Source organism: Scaptodrosophila lebanonensis, unplaced genomic scaffold (assembly GCF_003285725.1).
Source record: "Scaptodrosophila lebanonensis strain 11010-0011.00,11010-0021.00 unplaced genomic scaffold, SlebRS2 tig00000001-arrow-pilon, whole genome shotgun sequence".
In the NCBI taxonomy this organism is placed as follows: Eukaryota; Metazoa; Arthropoda; class Insecta; order Diptera; family Drosophilidae; genus Scaptodrosophila; species Scaptodrosophila lebanonensis.
In genome coordinates, this window is record NW_022060529.1 from 13,359,299 (window position 1) to 13,376,561 (window position 17,263).

Genomic DNA, 17,263 nt, shown 5'->3' on the forward strand with positions numbered 1-17,263 from the left:
GCAACCTCAACGGTGTCCCGAAACGGAATGAGACTGAAGACTGACGATGCACACGACTGGCGGTGTGGCAGGCTTCGGATTGAATGAACGTGGATATGGATGTGGGTGTGCGTGTCTGTGTCTGTGTCTGCGTCTGCGTCTCTGTATGTGTGATGACGACGCATGTCTATATGTGTGTGTGCGAGTGATTTAGTGGCCGGCCACCCGACAAAGTTTCAATGATTTGTTTAAGCTTGTTGAAGACTAATCTTACATGTAACTTATTTTATTGACAAATTCACAGCAAATTCAGAAAACATTTGACCTCAGGGCAAACTTATGATAGAGATATGATTTATATCTCTGATGTCGTACCAGCCCGACTTTTGAATACCCTATACCACACATTTTCTGCGCTTTTCCCAATTAACTAAAATAACTTTGTGGTGCCAGTGTTTTCACTGGTAGATATATGATATAGCTTATCGAGTTCATGAACAGGCACTATATAATATTTATAAATGACAAATTTTCTAAATTCTGAAACAAAAAAGTTGTTGATTTTCATACTGATCGTTCCTATGACAGCTATATAATATAATAAGCCGATTTGTTGAAGACTAATCTTACATGTAACTTATTTTATTGACAAATTCACAGCAAATTCAGAAAACATTTGACCTCAGGGCAAACTTATGATAGAGATATGATTTATATCTCTGCATTAGTAACGTATGAAGAGATGACGTCGTACCAGCCCGACTCTTGAATACCCTTTACCACACATTTTCTGCGCTTTTCCCAATTAATTTCGATTTATTAATGAACAGGCACTATAAAATATTTATAAATGACAAATTTGCTTTATTCTGAAACAAAAAAGTTGTTGATTTTTACACTGATCGTTCCTATGACAGCTATATAATATAATAAGCCGATTTTGATTAATCTCCAAATTATGGCGAGATACTTACAATACAAGACTAAAAATGCACGATGTGCTTGAGATGTCTTCATTCATTGATACTCCGAACGGGCCTTTGGCCGCAATATAAAATAGTATAGATTCTAATATACATAAGTTAAGTTTAACGATCAAGTTTAACTACCAAGTTTGGTGTCTCAAGCTGCTTTGGTTGAAAAGTTAATCGCGCTCATACAGACGGACAGGATATGTCTATAACGCTTCATACATAATTGCGTTCTTCAAACCTTAGAGTTCTTCAAATTTGTACTAAAAACTCGAAGTTAAAAGTTCGTTTGATAGGCAATTTTAATGTAAATATAACTCCCATTAGGGTTGATTTAAAAGTATGAAATACTTAAAGAAACAATGATTGGTATACGAATTTTATACATTTTTTAAGCCAAAGATGTTCTACCTTAAAAAGCATTTGTTCTTTATCCATTTAATGTGTATCGTAGTTTAGAACTCGTCGTTGAAATCTTCCATCTTCTTGCCTGAATTGGAAAAAGTGCTGAGGATCTGAACGATTCTGGGCTTGGAACTATATGTCTTATCGTTAAATCGATATTAAGCTGCATTCCCTAAACTAATTAGTATTCTAAACTAGCACTTGAAATGCATTCCATAATATAATGTTAGGTATAATGGCTTGCATTGGTCATAATTTTAAAAGTTAAAGCCTTTGATGTTGCAGTTTATTTTTCATTTTATGTAGATGAACTATATTTTCTAAAATTGCAACACAAATCAGCTAAAGTAGTTATGAATGTTATTGTAAATTTAAAATGCATTCTGAGCAAACCACTTTCTATGGTTTTGTTGGGTGTGCCAGCCACCCGCTATATAAGTGACCAAGCAGCCCAGAACGACGACGACGACGACAACGACGACGACAAGGGACTGGGGCTGTTTTGTTTTGCATCAAGAAATCGTCACAGTGTCGTGCATTTCTTTTTTTTCCAAGGCATGTGCACACTCATCCCGAGTCACATTTACATAAATATACTATAAGTAAGTCCGTGTTTGCGTGCAATTAAAAATTATATTGAGCATGGAGTTATGATCATTGAACTGTTGGACATTTTTTATGGCAGGGCGGAATGAAAATTAAAAGCATGTGTCGTCATAAAACCAAAGAGCTCTTGTGTGCCACGATAATCATTGTTTGATTTAGTTAAAGTGTTTAAATGCTTGCCGATGCCATTGAACTTGTAAGGCGCTTTTATGCGACTGCGCTTATCAGCGCTATTTGCTTTACGAAATGGACCTACCCCAACTCGATTAACAGCATTACTCGTATGGTCTGCGGCACGCACGACCCGGATAGGGCAGAGCTAATGATGGCTTGACATGAAATTGAACCAAATTATACGTCGACATGCCTCCCTGACCCCCTAGCGTGTTGGGGAAGGGGCCTCTCTATGGGCAGTTTTAGTCGAGCCGAGGGGGCTAGTTGAAGTGCTCGGCCGGTCGAGCCACATGAACATGAAACCGCAACGCCAACTGCCGATAAGTAAAGAGCAGCCGCGAGACGTCCCATTCAGTGCATTGATAGATATATAAATACCCATATACACATGCATGTATAGTAAGCATGTAACTCATGTACTATATACGAGTAGTATATGAGCGCGTATAATTGAATAATGCGCGATTGCAGGGCAACTAAGCCACTCACTTCAGTGGCAGTTGACGATAACGTGCATCCTTATATCAATTCTCGCTTTTGTAAATTACTTAATAAAACTTCACACGTTTAATGCATAAATAAAAAGCCATAACACTACATAAGGCATACTACACACATACATATGTCCATATGCATGTACATATGGGTTGCTATGGGTTTTGTTTCTGTGGCAGCTGCTTCAAACTTTTGTTAAGCATTTATAATTTGTTTTCATTGGCGGGCTGCCGCATGTTACCGAAACAATTACGAGCTTAAAGTAAACATAAATGCAACTTGCCACTGCACAATAATGGGGCAAGCGCCACATGTGGCCCAACAACTTGTAAAGTGTTCGTGCAACTTTTGGCGGCACATGAAGCGGCAGTGCAGGGGTGGTCTCCTCTAGATATGGTTGCTGTTGAAAATCGTACTTAGGCACAAGGCATAATCATGCCCCGGCTAGTTGAATTGACAACAATTATGTGCCACTGCCACATGAGCGTGGCAAGCAACACGAGCTCCCTCTTTCCCTGCACGCCCATTAACCCTCATTCCACAACACGCACGCACAAGCGTACACTGATAAAAATAGTTGCATAGCACAGATGAATCTTTTCATAATAAATTTAATGCTCTACTATTTCATATTCAAATCATAAAATTTAATAATTGTCCAACCTAGGACAGATCTTAAATAAAGGATAAGGATTAAAAAACAATCAAATATAAACAACGTAAATTAAAATAAAAACAGATTCAATTTCAGTACTTGAAATATGAATAATATTCAAAACAGAGTGTAAATCTTTGTCCTTTAAGTGTACCATGCTCTCAATTTAATGTTAAAGCATATTTAATTTTAGTATGGACCCACTTCAAATAACCAATAGTTAAATTTATTTATTTATATTCCATAGAACATTTTGTAAATTAAATGTTTGTAGTCGATTTAAATATAATAGAAATATATTAAACTATAATTGACTAGAATTCTCAAGTCGGTTTTCAATCAGCTTCTCTCCACTTTTAATATTAATATTGATCTAAACTATATAAAAGGCACAAAAAACGTCAAGATAATTTATAAGAATTGATAATTAAAAGAATTTCAAAAAACGTCAAGATAATTGATAAGAATTAATAATCAAAAAAATTTGAAATTACTTCCCATACAACAAAATATATAAATATATAAAATATATGTATATATAAATATATATGTATATAAAATATGATATATGGAAATGTCGTTATTGGAAAGAATTAGATACAGTAGAGTAGAAAAAGAATGGGAGAAATATTTTATAATTATAAAAAAAATAAACCTTTGGCTTGAATCAAGCCCACTTCCACATCATCATTAATCATTTAATACCGTCACACTATGAATTTAATATTTTAATATTCAAACGACTTAAGTCTACTAAAACACACTAGAAATATTTAAATCTACGTGTAAATATTTAAATGCACGTGTTTTTTTTTTTTGTCAGTGTAGCTGCACCTGCAGTGAGGGCAGCAGGCGGCGGCAATTGGAGGCAGCAGCAATTGGTGGCAACAACAACATCGTTGCTGCTCTTGCATAATTGAAGTTCATGAACCCACAGACGCCCTCGCACGCGTCTGCCTTTTGATATTGAGCCTCTGCACTTGAAACAGCAGCACATGCACAAACAAACACACACACACAGAGCCAAACAAACGCACACACACACATGTGCACATATGGATTTAGCATAACACACAAGTCCGCTAATTGTTGAAATGTTGAAAGTGGAACGAGAAATCGGCTCGGCAGCAAGCGCCAAAGAGGGGAAACATACATACAAATAAACATATGTATTTGTTTCGAATTTATGTATGTATGTACTTTTATATATGTATGTACTTTTATTTATGTATGTACTATGTATATTTGTTTGCATGCACATCCTTTCTGTTTAATTTAGCCCTGAGCCATGTTTTTGTTTTTCTGTTTCCTTATGGTACTATGGGGAATACACTGTAGTTTGTTTATTGCTTAGAGCTGTTAATGCCAGAAATAAAGTCTTAAATTGCATTTTAGTTCCAGAAATTTTTAAAAATTATTTATTAATTGTTCCTGCTCTTGGGAGAATGCCTGATCAGTACGAAATTCAAAGTTATAGTTTCTTTTTCTTGTGTTTGTGTAGGAGGTGGCTACATAAATGGAATTGTAATTAGAAACAAATGGAATGCCAAAGTAAATGGAACAGCTCCGCTTATTGATAAATATTTGCTCTTAAATCAGCCGATTTTTAAATGATTCCTTTTGGTGCTATTGAGAATGCAATATAGTTTTTTAATATAATAAATAAAGTCCTAAATTGGACTCAAAACAAGTTCCAGTTCCAGAAATTTGGCATACTATAACGTTACTATGATTTATTAATTGTTCCCTCTCTTGGGAGAATGTGTGTTGGAGGTGGTTACATTAATGGAATTGTGTAACAAGAAATGATTGGAAAGCCAAAGTAAATGGAACAGCTCGGCTTATTGATAAATATTTGCTCTTAAATCAGCGATTTTTAAATGTAAATGCCAGAAATAAAGTCTTAAAATGGACTCAAAAAAGTTCCAGTTCTACTTGTAGAAATTTCGCCTTTAACGTTGCTATGATATATTAATTATTGTATTTTAACTAGAATTAAATTGAAAAGCTAGGCATATTGCAAAATATGTTGTCTTTAGATAAAGCTAGTTTTAAGAAAACAGACTTGGCAGGCATACGCAATCTAATCTACATTATACGGACTGCTGATGGGATGCAGTTGGACACAAAGCCTGGTGAAGGTGAACTGTGCAAGCACGATAGAGAGCGTTTATACGAGTTTACCAATTCCAGATGAGTTCTATTTTTCAACGAGCCTACAGGAAACGAGTTGCCATTGAAAAAAATCACTCTTGAGGGCAAACATTTATGTATATCTCCAAAGTGGAAAACAAACAACCATAAAATACTCTTCTTGTAGTAAGACAGTGCTTTAAAAACTACAAACTCTTCAGATTAGTGTAGCAAGCAGGTAAGATCTAACTATTTGGGTTCTCTCTCTTTTTTCTTTTATTACAAATCACAAATAACAATAAATACACTCTACAAACAGCTCCTCATTTCCCTGTTTTTCACGAAGCTGCGCTTCGTTTGGAGAAGCTATTCTGAATTTAGATTAACTAAAAATGAATGATGTTTAAATAATTCTAAATATTTTTAATTGCTTGCATTAAACTGTGTCTTTCCTCCACAGTGCACGCGCTGGGGCGTTGCAACTTGCAAGTGTCGTTTTGCAGCCACTGGGTGTTCTTGTTCAACTGCCACTTCTTTGTATGCTATGTATATATGGAAATGTATATAGCTGGATTTTACAGATGTGCACCCCCACCACGGATCGCCGGCATTATCTGCCAGCGCTTAGTTATCTGTAGTCTGCGATGGGGCTGGCACTGGCACTGGCACTGGCTCTGGCTCTGGCGACGACCACTTAACGGAAGTCCATCCACATTTTCCACTACAGAAACTGTTGTCACAATACGTACATAAGTACATAAGTACTCGTATAAAGGCATTTATCAATTTCTTCGACAATATTTATTTCGTTTTGTTGTACTTTTTGTGGTCGCACTCGTATTTACGAGCATAGCGATAGAGTCGCTTGATAGCTCGAATAGAAGCTCGCATCGGAGCTACTACGTGAGTCAAAGTGCTGTTTGTTGTGTTGTTTTTGTTGTTGTTGTTATTATTGTTGTTTTTCTTGCAGCTGTGGCTATACAAGTATGTATATTAAGGAGGCGACGCCGTATTCGGGCAGCGGACCCAACTGCCGGAGGAAGTGAAACAAACACTGATGACGTCGCCGCCAAATCAATGCAGGTGTGCATCGCAACGGAGGCCAGCTTTACGTCACTGGGCCGTGAAGGGAGACAGAAATGGCCGGGAACATGGCACTGTCTGTCTCATTGTTTAATTCATAAATGAGGCGGGGAATGCAACACAGAGCTGGCTTGTCAATCAGCGAGGCGCCGCGGCGTCTAACCCTTGCCATAAAACTAAATGGCCAACCCTTTGCACACTCTGTGGCTAAAAAGGCTGAAGGTGCAGCCCCTGAACAGGTCCCTTGACATTTCCAGCGAAACTAAAAAGGGTAGCAACGCAAACAAAAAACTAAAAGACCCGCCACTGCCCGTATTGAAACTGAAAGTGTAGCAAGTTTTGTGTTTTAATTACGGCTCGTAACAGGCAAATCATTTGTGATTTGTCATTTGGCCAAGGCAAACTCAAGACGCCCACTAATGTCACATTTCAAGCGAAAACATCTTGACACACATACTCGCAGCCAACGGAAACGAGAAGAAAAAACTAAATACAACAACTGCCAATAGATATTGCTTTCAATTTGCTTTCCGGTCATGCGCAGGCGTCACAGCAATCGGCGCAATTGTGTCAGAAAACGTAATTCGAGAATGATGTACATACATATATACACACTTACATACATAAGGGTACACACATACATACATACATAGTAAGTGGAAGAGTGCAATCAGAGATGAAATGACATGAAAGCACTTGAGAATCCGAGACAATCTCCGCCAAGTGCTTAAAAGCTGATGGCATTGACATTTTTAATGAACATCTTTAAATTGCTTGATCATGCAACTAGAGTTTAAACTAAAATTTAATTCAATAAGTTATAGCATGTGGGAGTGAGAAATTCTCGATAATCATGTGAAGATATTAAAGCAGCAGCTTTAAGCATAAGCTCTACTTGTTTCTATAAAGGATAATAACGGCAAAGTAATGAATAATTAATAATTAATAAACATCTATAAATTGCTTGATCATGCAACTAAAGCTTAAACTAAAATTCGCTCCAAGAAGTTATAGGAGTGGAAAATTCTCGATAATCATGTGAAGATATTAAAGCAGCAGCTCCAAGCATAAGCTCTACTTGTTTTTGTAAAGGATAATAACGGCAAAGTAATGGATAATTAATAATTAATAAACATCTATAAATTGCTTGATCATGCAACTAAAGCTTAAACTAAAATTCGCTCCAAGAAGTTATAGGAGTGGAAAATTCTCGATAATCATGTGAAGATATTAAAGCAGCAGCTCCAAACAACTTTCGCTGAAGGATAATTATGGCAAAGTAATAAGCAGTCCTGCAAAAAGGCCAGACTACAGCCTAGTTAAAAATTTAGGACGTTTCTCAAAAAAAGAGATGCAAATAACAATGATATAAGAATACAGATATAACGCTCTGAATAGGTACAATAAACCGCAATTAGTTCAAAATGCAAAAACACTTTCTTGACAAGCTTATTGCTGACTTTACTTAAAGTTTTCTCAAATTGCTTCGAGTTTTGCGCAATTATAAATAAATATTGTAAACGACATTTTCATTTAATATTTCTAACTAAGGGCGCTCTACAGTCTGGGTGAAGGCTGGTGACTAATGAGGAAGGACTATCAACTGCAAGATTGTTAGGGAGGGGAGCGACAAAAACCTCACTTAATTCCTCCTGCAACTAATAAGAAAAGAATGCTGACTCAGAAGTCATGGCTTGGTGGCTCTATGCCAAGAAGCTGGGCATCACAACAGACAACATATGAAGGAAATGCGAGGAACCGGAAGCGATGAAAACGCTGGATGATCTCCGCTGCCACTATCCAGCGCTCTAAAAGGATATGAGGCTGCACTGGAGGATGCGGAAAACTAGTCTTCCACCGCATGGTTGGCACCCAAATTAATTAACCCAAATTGTTTTAAATATGTTTTTACACGGTCTTTTTTTACACGATTTTGATATAACACGGCTTAACAATTAAAAATTTCATATATATTTCTTTAGAGATAAGGAACCAAACACCTATTTTTTCATCTGATCAATGTCTTTTTTTACACAGTTGTTTCTGGAACCAAAGTACCGTGTAAAAACAGAATAAGGTGTAATACAATTTCCATATCAGCCCACAATCTTATAATCGGTTTGGCTACCTTCTTGCCTTTTTTACTAAACTAAATTAATATAATAATATAATAAATAATAGTGTGCCTGAAAATGTCTTCCAATAAATTATTTAACGAGCTGATGAAACCTTTTGAGAACCAGACTCTGCTGCAAAATCCAATTTGAAATAAGTCGGAACTAAGCCATCCCTATACATAAGTAGTTAGAACATATTCTCCAACGAGAATATAGCTGGCTCATAAAATTGTTCGATTGTTTCTGGCGCTCATAAAATTGCGGAGTTGTTCTGCAGCTGAATAGATGTTTTATTTATTCCCCCATCTGGCTGGCACATTAGCACGAGCGTGCAACGTGCAACGGCAGTGGAAGTCGTTTGAGGTACGATGGCACGTTGTCGTCATAAAATTATCAAACTATCTGTTAAACGCTCACTACACATCACATAAAAGTAATGTGCATGATATTGCTATTCAGATCAGGCTGGCAATCGGCTGGAAAAGTGACAGAAGTGAGAATGTGGCGAAGGTATTGCAGTCGTTTACTCTTAACTCTAAACCGATGAATACATTAACTTGTTACTTCAACTCCTCATTTTATTTTAAAGTTCGCTGTTAAGAAGCTTCCCCACCCACCTGATGTGTAGGCACGGGGTTTATAAATATAGTATTATGCAAATGCACTGAAATCAGAATGTGCGTGCCCGTTTGTTTTCCCCCTTTCTCCCATTTCTCGAGAAACTTTTAAAAGTCTTACCCATATCTATAACCCTTTCAAATATATGGTCTTTCTATCTTATCAAAATATTCTCAATGTCTAGTTTTCGCAATTTTAATATCCTTTATGGGTTTTCAGGATACCCGTTTAAAATCCTAGCTGAAAATCATTTCTTTGTTTTTCAACAAATGACTTAAACTCGTTTTAAACATAAAATATTTTTTTAATTTAAAATACGATGCATCAGGGTCTGAAAGGGACAATAAAAAATATTATTGCATTGGGTCTGATGCTTGTATAGCTACGAATAAATGATCATTACGTTAGAATAAAGAAGTTTTTTTAAGTTTTCTCAAGCGTATGTTTGCAAATATTAAATATTTCTTAAATCCTTTTAAATACTATACAGGGTAGACTTTCCAAAGTTTAACGCACTTATTGGGAATTCATTTACAAATTTGTGCCGCAAACATCGACAATGAATTATACCTACAGTAATAGCGACCCTGTAGGGACTTATATACTCTTATATAGGGCTACAAAACTGAGCGATCATTTCTCAAAACATAAAAATCGTTCAGCTCCTTGAAACATTTCATGCCTTCTACGCAAAGATTATAGCAAAAAACGTATTGTTTTTGTAACAACCCAAAAAATGAGTTGCAGACTCCACCAAGTATATATGTCTATGACAAATCGCATAATTATCCATTTTTTAGTCTCAAGATTTTGCACATTTTCAATTGAAAAACACAAATAAATTAAGAGAAAAACTTTATTAAAATAATTGAATTACTAAACCAGGTACAGGATATACCTTTATACCTTTAGTGTCAACTTGATTTAAATGGCATTATTTATTTAGTTTTTATTTTCTTTCAATAAATTATAAAACAATATGATTCGTATTACAATGTGCACTGCTTGAACGCAACGGTTGTTGTCTTCGCTGACAAGCAGTTCATGTGGGTAGCGCAGTGTAATGTTGAGTACGACATTTGCCGAGTTGGCAGCTCAAACAATCGTCCGTTGACTTTAAAAATTAGCTGCTGGCAAGAAGAACAAACAAGGCAGGAAATTGTTTTGTAAAATTTAAGGCATTTAATATTTTAACATTTTTGAAATTATAACTTCTATTAGAATTAACTTAATTAAATATTGTAAAGGCAGAGAAACACATACTTATATAAAAAATATGTGTTAAACTTACAGTCGTGTTCAAAATAATAGTAGTGCTATTTTAAAAATGTAGTTCGATCAAAAATTATATGAATTTGTGTTTTAATGAACTTAAAATATATTAAGGTATAATTCTGTTTTTACACGGTAGATCGGTTCTAGAAACAAGCGTGTAAAAAAGACATTGATCATATGCAAAAATAGGTGATTGGGTCCTTATCTCTAAAGAAATATATATGAACTATTTCATTTTCAAACCGTGTTATATCAAAATCGTGTAAAAAAAGACCGTGTAAAAACAGAACTAGGTGTATATTATTAGTAAATAATAACCAATTCTGTAGTTTAGAAATCTGGGATCGTAATTATGAAATTCTATAGCCGAGTAAAGGGCAAGCCAAGAAACAATTTAAATAAGCTTGTCTGGCCTAAGGATTAGAAGAGCCTACGGACATACGGAATTTGTAAAACCAATTGTCCCTTCATGCTAATTAGGAGTATATTTATAAGTTATATACGCTTTGTCGAATCCTATTTGGCTGCATTTTCATAGAATTTATTGAATAATGTTCTAGCTTCATATGCGAGGGGAAATTTAATTACAAGTGTATAGTGATACTGAAATGACATCGAAAAGTTGACAAATTCTGTAGAAAATCTAATATTCAAGCCAAAACTATTTCTACACATTTGATCGAACTTGAAAACGGGAACAGTAAATTAATTAAATACAGATATAAAATCAGTGGAATCACATTATTTTGCAATCGCTTTGGTAGTTCGAATGTAGTCACTGGTTGGTTTAAAAAAAACATCTCAAAACGTTCACTAGAGAGTTTTTCTAACTTTCTTAAACTCATTGTGCTTTTTGATATTTTATTATCTGGTGTGAAAAATAAATCCATTCCAAATCTTCGATTACCTGCCCGTAGGCTATTTCTCACCAAGCAAATTTTCTTCATTAATACTTAATTTTCATTCATTTCATTGTTTCTAAGATAGTTATAAATATTAGTCTCGATATATTTTATATAATATGCCTGCCAGAAGAAGCGATGGAACATTTGTTCCAATAACTGGAACGGACAGTATATTTTTTATCGTCATGCTGCTCCTATCTGTTCATATAACTTTCGATGGTCTACGATATAGCGATTAGAGCTCGATATACTTTGTGTCTTATGCCATGTCATACAATAAGTATTAGCTTCTCAAGTTCGAAATAAACAAAAGTATAAACAATATGCAAGTAACAAAGGCCCCAACCAGCAAACAAGCTAAGAAGGATTATAAAGCAGGAGCTGTCTGGCCAATCGCACTAGCTTTTGCTTTGATGTGAAGCGCCGACAGCAGTACAAGCCTAAGAGGACTATTAGATACACAAACACACACACACACACACACACCCACACACTCACACACACACTTATACAACACATGCATGCAAATCAGTCTAGACGAGACAGCAACCAGACAGCTTAACGTAAACTATTTTTTGTTTTCCTTTTGTCATCGAATACCCTTGACGTTGCTGGCCAAATGCCGCACCACAATTGCAGCCACTTGCGTCCTTGCGTCCCTGTGTCCTTGCGTCCGAAAGTGCAATACTAATTAGCGTGTGAACTATGGAATATACAGACTAATATACACATATATGCATTGATATATGCATACAAGTATGTACTTGCACACACCATTCAGTCTCCCTCTCTCTCTCTCTCTCTCTCTCTCTCTCTCTCTCTCCTTACTTCATCAGATCACATACTTGTACTTATTTATTAAATGCAGAAGGCAACCACAGCGCCGCCAACCACTTGAACAGAAGTGCAAGCACTTAAATGTCAACAACTTGTTAGCCCGTCACTTTGATGTTTACCAATAATCGGTTTTGTTTGGTCATCCATTTCATTTGATATCCGATATGCACGTGACATGTGGGAGCCCCCAACCCCAGCCCCAGCCCCAACCCCAGCCCCAGTCACAATGGTCAATGGTCGAGTGGCGTGCGTGGCTTAAAATGCTCGACAAAGTAGCCCGCCATCTGTCTGAGGGGTCTGAGGAACATCTCCAGCCCAGTGCCAGACATTTCCTAAACAATATATTTTTGTGAATGTTGCATTTCAGACAAGACATAAACATTCGAGTATATAGTATTCTCATTCAAGTTTATCATTTAAAACAAACCGATGAAAGCTCGTGAATGCTCGAAAATATAATTATGTGTATGTGCTCACTAATTCTTATAAGATACACAAATACTATGATGAAGCAATGAATACAGTGAAAACTCCTTCAAGGGACCTTCTTTGAACCCTTTTTTTTGTTTTTTTTTTTTAGAGAAAGTTCGACTCTTTTGTGCAGGCACTCTCTTGACCGGACACGGGTACTTTTTTCGATTCAATTTTGAAAGAAAACCTAATATAAAATAATATATATATAAAATAATATATATATAAAATAATATATATATAAAATAATATATATATAAAATAATATATATATAAAATAATATATATATAAAATAATTGTAGTTATAATCTTCACAAAGATAAATAATCAAGTTTTGTTTATGTATTTATATTTTTCATATTCCTTTTATTTCTAATTATTTCTCTCTACCATTATTTCTTGATTATTATTATTATATTATTAAATTACAAAAAAGTTGGCCGACGGTGAATGTCAGGCCACTGTATTACGTAAAGCTATTTAATGAATTTAGTTCTTTTTTTTAATTCTTTATATTGATAATTTCTGTTAATCGTCTCAATAGAAAAACAATTCAAATAAGCACAGATACAAATATTTTGATGTATCCTCTTAAACGAACGCTCCCCTTGGCCGGACAAAAGTTGGTCGATGGTGAGTGTCCGGCCAAGAGAGGTTTCACTGTATATTGGTATATAATATTTGCTTCAATCGACAACTTCATCTTTAGTTATTCATTCCTTTTATTCAAAGTGTAACTGTTGCCCAACATTAGCTGTACAGTGAAACCTCTCTTGGCCTTCATGACTCACGGTCGGCCAATTTTTGTCCGCCCAAGAGGAATATCCTTAAGCTTAAGGGAATACTTAAATACTTTATACACCGATTAAATGTTTTAGAAAAAGTGTCCGCCGAAGAGAGTGTCCGGATAAAAGAGGTGTCCATTAAGGTAGTTTTTACTGTATATTAGCTAAAAATGAGATCTTTGGTTCAACTCTGCACTGCACCCCAAAGCAAGCAAATGGGTAAAGTGGTTTTGGGATTCTAGCATTCCATTCATCACCAAAGCAGCCCTTAACCTCCACAAAAATATATTCTCAATGGAAAAACTTTTATGAAATGTTCCTCAAACATGTCAAAAGGGATCCGATTAACCAGAAAACAATGTTCTATACTATAACTATCGCTAGTACTACATATAGTCGATGATTTGTCATTTAACAGACGATAAGAAACTATTATGGAGCACAGCAACAATGCGTTAGATTCGAATATTACGTGACTTTTTTGGTGTTAATCATGTGTCGAGCCAGTCAAGCAATCAGCTTTCAATGAAAAATTCTCAAAATGTGCATACACTAGAAGATAAAGATCGATGCCTTCTCCTACATGCTTGCTTTATTATATATAGGAATTCGTTAAATTAGTTCGTGCTTTAAGGCACATTTTTAAAGCAGCTATTTCCGTTTCCGTCAATGGAAGATGAAGTCAAATGAATATTATTTAGAATGGGTAGTCTAGCTAACATTAACTTTGTGGCAAGAAATAGGAGTTGATGTTGCACAATCAAGTGCCGCAATAATTCCATTCATTCATGATTCATTCAAGTGCATTTGATAGATGTGGCTGACGCATTTCCTATGCCCAGCCGCTAGTTCAAATGTCATCTATTTCCAAAACAAATATTTAGCTTTGAAGTATTTACTGTTTTGATTTATTCGGACAAACGGAAGTCCAACAACACACAACTATATGCACTTTTCAATTATTTATTTTTGCACAAACTATGATGTTGAATCACAAAATTAAAAGCCGATACGCCAGCAATACGAAAAAGAAATACAAATGCAAATGAAAATTTTAAAGAAGGCATCCAAACTGAAATTGCATTATTTTTCCTAGATTGCGAACACATACATACAGACATACAGAGCATGTATTTGTGAGCCACAATATTTTCAATTTCATGGCAATTTCCATGAGATTGATATACGACTAGGACACCAATACGAATGCAATGCACCACAAATTTATGTGTATGTGTGTGTGTGTGATTGCGAGTGTGCATGCATTTTAATTAAAATCAAAAATATTTGATTACATTTGCAGCCCCAGAACACGAATTTATATTACACTTTGCTCAAATTTGCATAAATTATTAATGAGCTCTGGCGGAAATGGGTAATGAACTTTACAAAATGTGCTGCTTAATTGGGCCAAATTTGATTGTGGAACAGCTTTTATTGGCTATACCCAGTTGCAGTTGCAATTGGAATACGAAAAGGACAATGCTCATTGAATGCCTGTGATATGGACGCCCCCATCTTAACAAACACAATGAGCATGTCAACACCATTGTGAGAGTTTCTTGGACAAATCGTTGGTGGCACGTCAAGCTCATCAGAGCAGACGGCGAACAAAACATCGACTCATTCGATGCACATGCACTTTCAATAAATACGCTCAAATGTGGCAGTTACATGCATATCGCCATCGTGCGCTGTCATTAGTTAAGGTAAGGCGCTGCTGCTGCTGCTGTTTATGTTGCTGCTGTTGCTGCTGTTGCTGTTGCAGTTGCAAGGCGCTATCAGCGAAAGCATTGCAACATCAACATTGCTTAATACGCGCTCGGCACGCCATCGCCCAATAAAATTCTTGCCGTAATTGACGTTGCAAGCTGTCTGCTTGCAGTTTCAGTTGTTGCCGGTGCACATCAAATTTCTTAATTTTCGCTTTAACGCTTCCATAGCAATGGCAGAGTCGCGTCGCATCGCGTCTCGTCTCGTCGCGTCGGCGTTAGCTCTATGTCCCCATGTGTTCGTTTTACAAACCCTAAGCTTAAGCTGCGCATTTGTTCATCTCATGCCCAGTAGCACTGCGAATGCCGGCCACGACGCGCAGTTTGTTTTCTTGTATTTATTTTTATTTTTTTCTTTTCAAATATCTAGCAATTAGATCTAACTTATGACGTCGTTGTGCCATAAAGAAATCGCTTTTCTTTTGCCTCGGCCGTTCCATCCCGGCTGTAGAACACACATACACATAAACCTACCTGCAAATACATACACACATGCATATGTACCTGTATGTATGTATGCATGTGTGTATGTATGTATGTATGTACGATATACGACTATTACAGCCGCCTGTTGCTATTTGTTGCTGCCGCTCCGGCAATGTGCCTGAAAACAATAGACAATTTCCAAGACAACCTGCATATAGAGTATGCACCTACTCGTATATGGCCGCATCATGATTTTACGCGGCTCGCCGCTTTTTAATGAACTGCTTTTGTTTGGCGTACTTTGTTTATGTCAAAATATTTGAGCGTTTATTCCATGGGCAACATTTTGCCGACGCTCTGCCACCAAAATGTTGCCGCAACACAGCCGGAAATGCATTTCCGGCAACATGTTGCTAAAAAGCTGTTGAGCAAGTTATTTACATGTTTTCAACGTGCTCTCGCACACACACACACACGCGCACACGCGCGCACACACTACTACCAGCGCGCATGCAGGCAGCCAAGTTAGCGCTAGCCAGCAGCAGTGCTGCCAACTTTCGATTACATAAAGTAGTTGGACAGACAGTAAAAAAAGCCAAAAAAAAAACTAATAAAAATCAATCAATCATCTCTTAGTTCACATGTGATCTTCAATCATAGAAAGAAGCTATTACTAATTATGTGGCTCTATCTATGAAAATTTATATTAGTTTATATAAATTGTATAAAAACAAAGAAGAATGGGACGCTTGCTTTTAACTTTTTTAATATCGAAAATTACGACACGATGCGGTGGCGTTTGTGCTTCTATTTGGTTATATTTATATTATTAGTGGTGGCAATTGCAATATTTTCAAATAAGATATTACATTCGGGAAGTCTGTAGTGGTTCTTATTATAAAATGACTGCGTGGTGAAATTGGTTTTAAATATAAACCGCATAAATTAAATAGTTTCGTTTAGAAAAAGTAAAACATGTTTGTCGTTTAAAAATTGTTAATAAATTTATTTTTCTCATATTTGAAAATATTTGAAAATGTTTTACATATAATTATTATTTTTGCAATAGACTTCTAACAAACGTGCTACGAAGAACTGTTTAGATTTTAGTGGCCGTGTATTTGAGTATGTCCCGCCATTCATTCGAATATTGCCGCGTAATTCGGGCCAGTTCACAATAAATATATATTCCAAGTAGTGAAAGAATATTATGGCACAGCAATTAGCCACACGAATTTCGAAACTTCTAAGTCCATTAGCTACTTTTTTGCCTGCTGTGCACTTCTAAAAAAGGCTAGAATTCCCGCTGTCGCCAGTTTAATATTTTGCGCGCAATCGGCATTCGGCATTCGGCTCTGGAGCTCGCGGGAGAAAAGCTAGATTGGCAACACTGGCCGGCAGTCGCCGCAGCCTGCCTGTTGGTTGTTGTTGCTGTTGCTGTTGCCTTCGTTGCTTTGTATGTGTGTGAGTGTGCAAGTGTATTGGTGTAAAGTTGCCTCTTTTCTTACCTAAATGAGAACTTTGGTTTTCAAAATTCAGTCGGCATTCGACCATC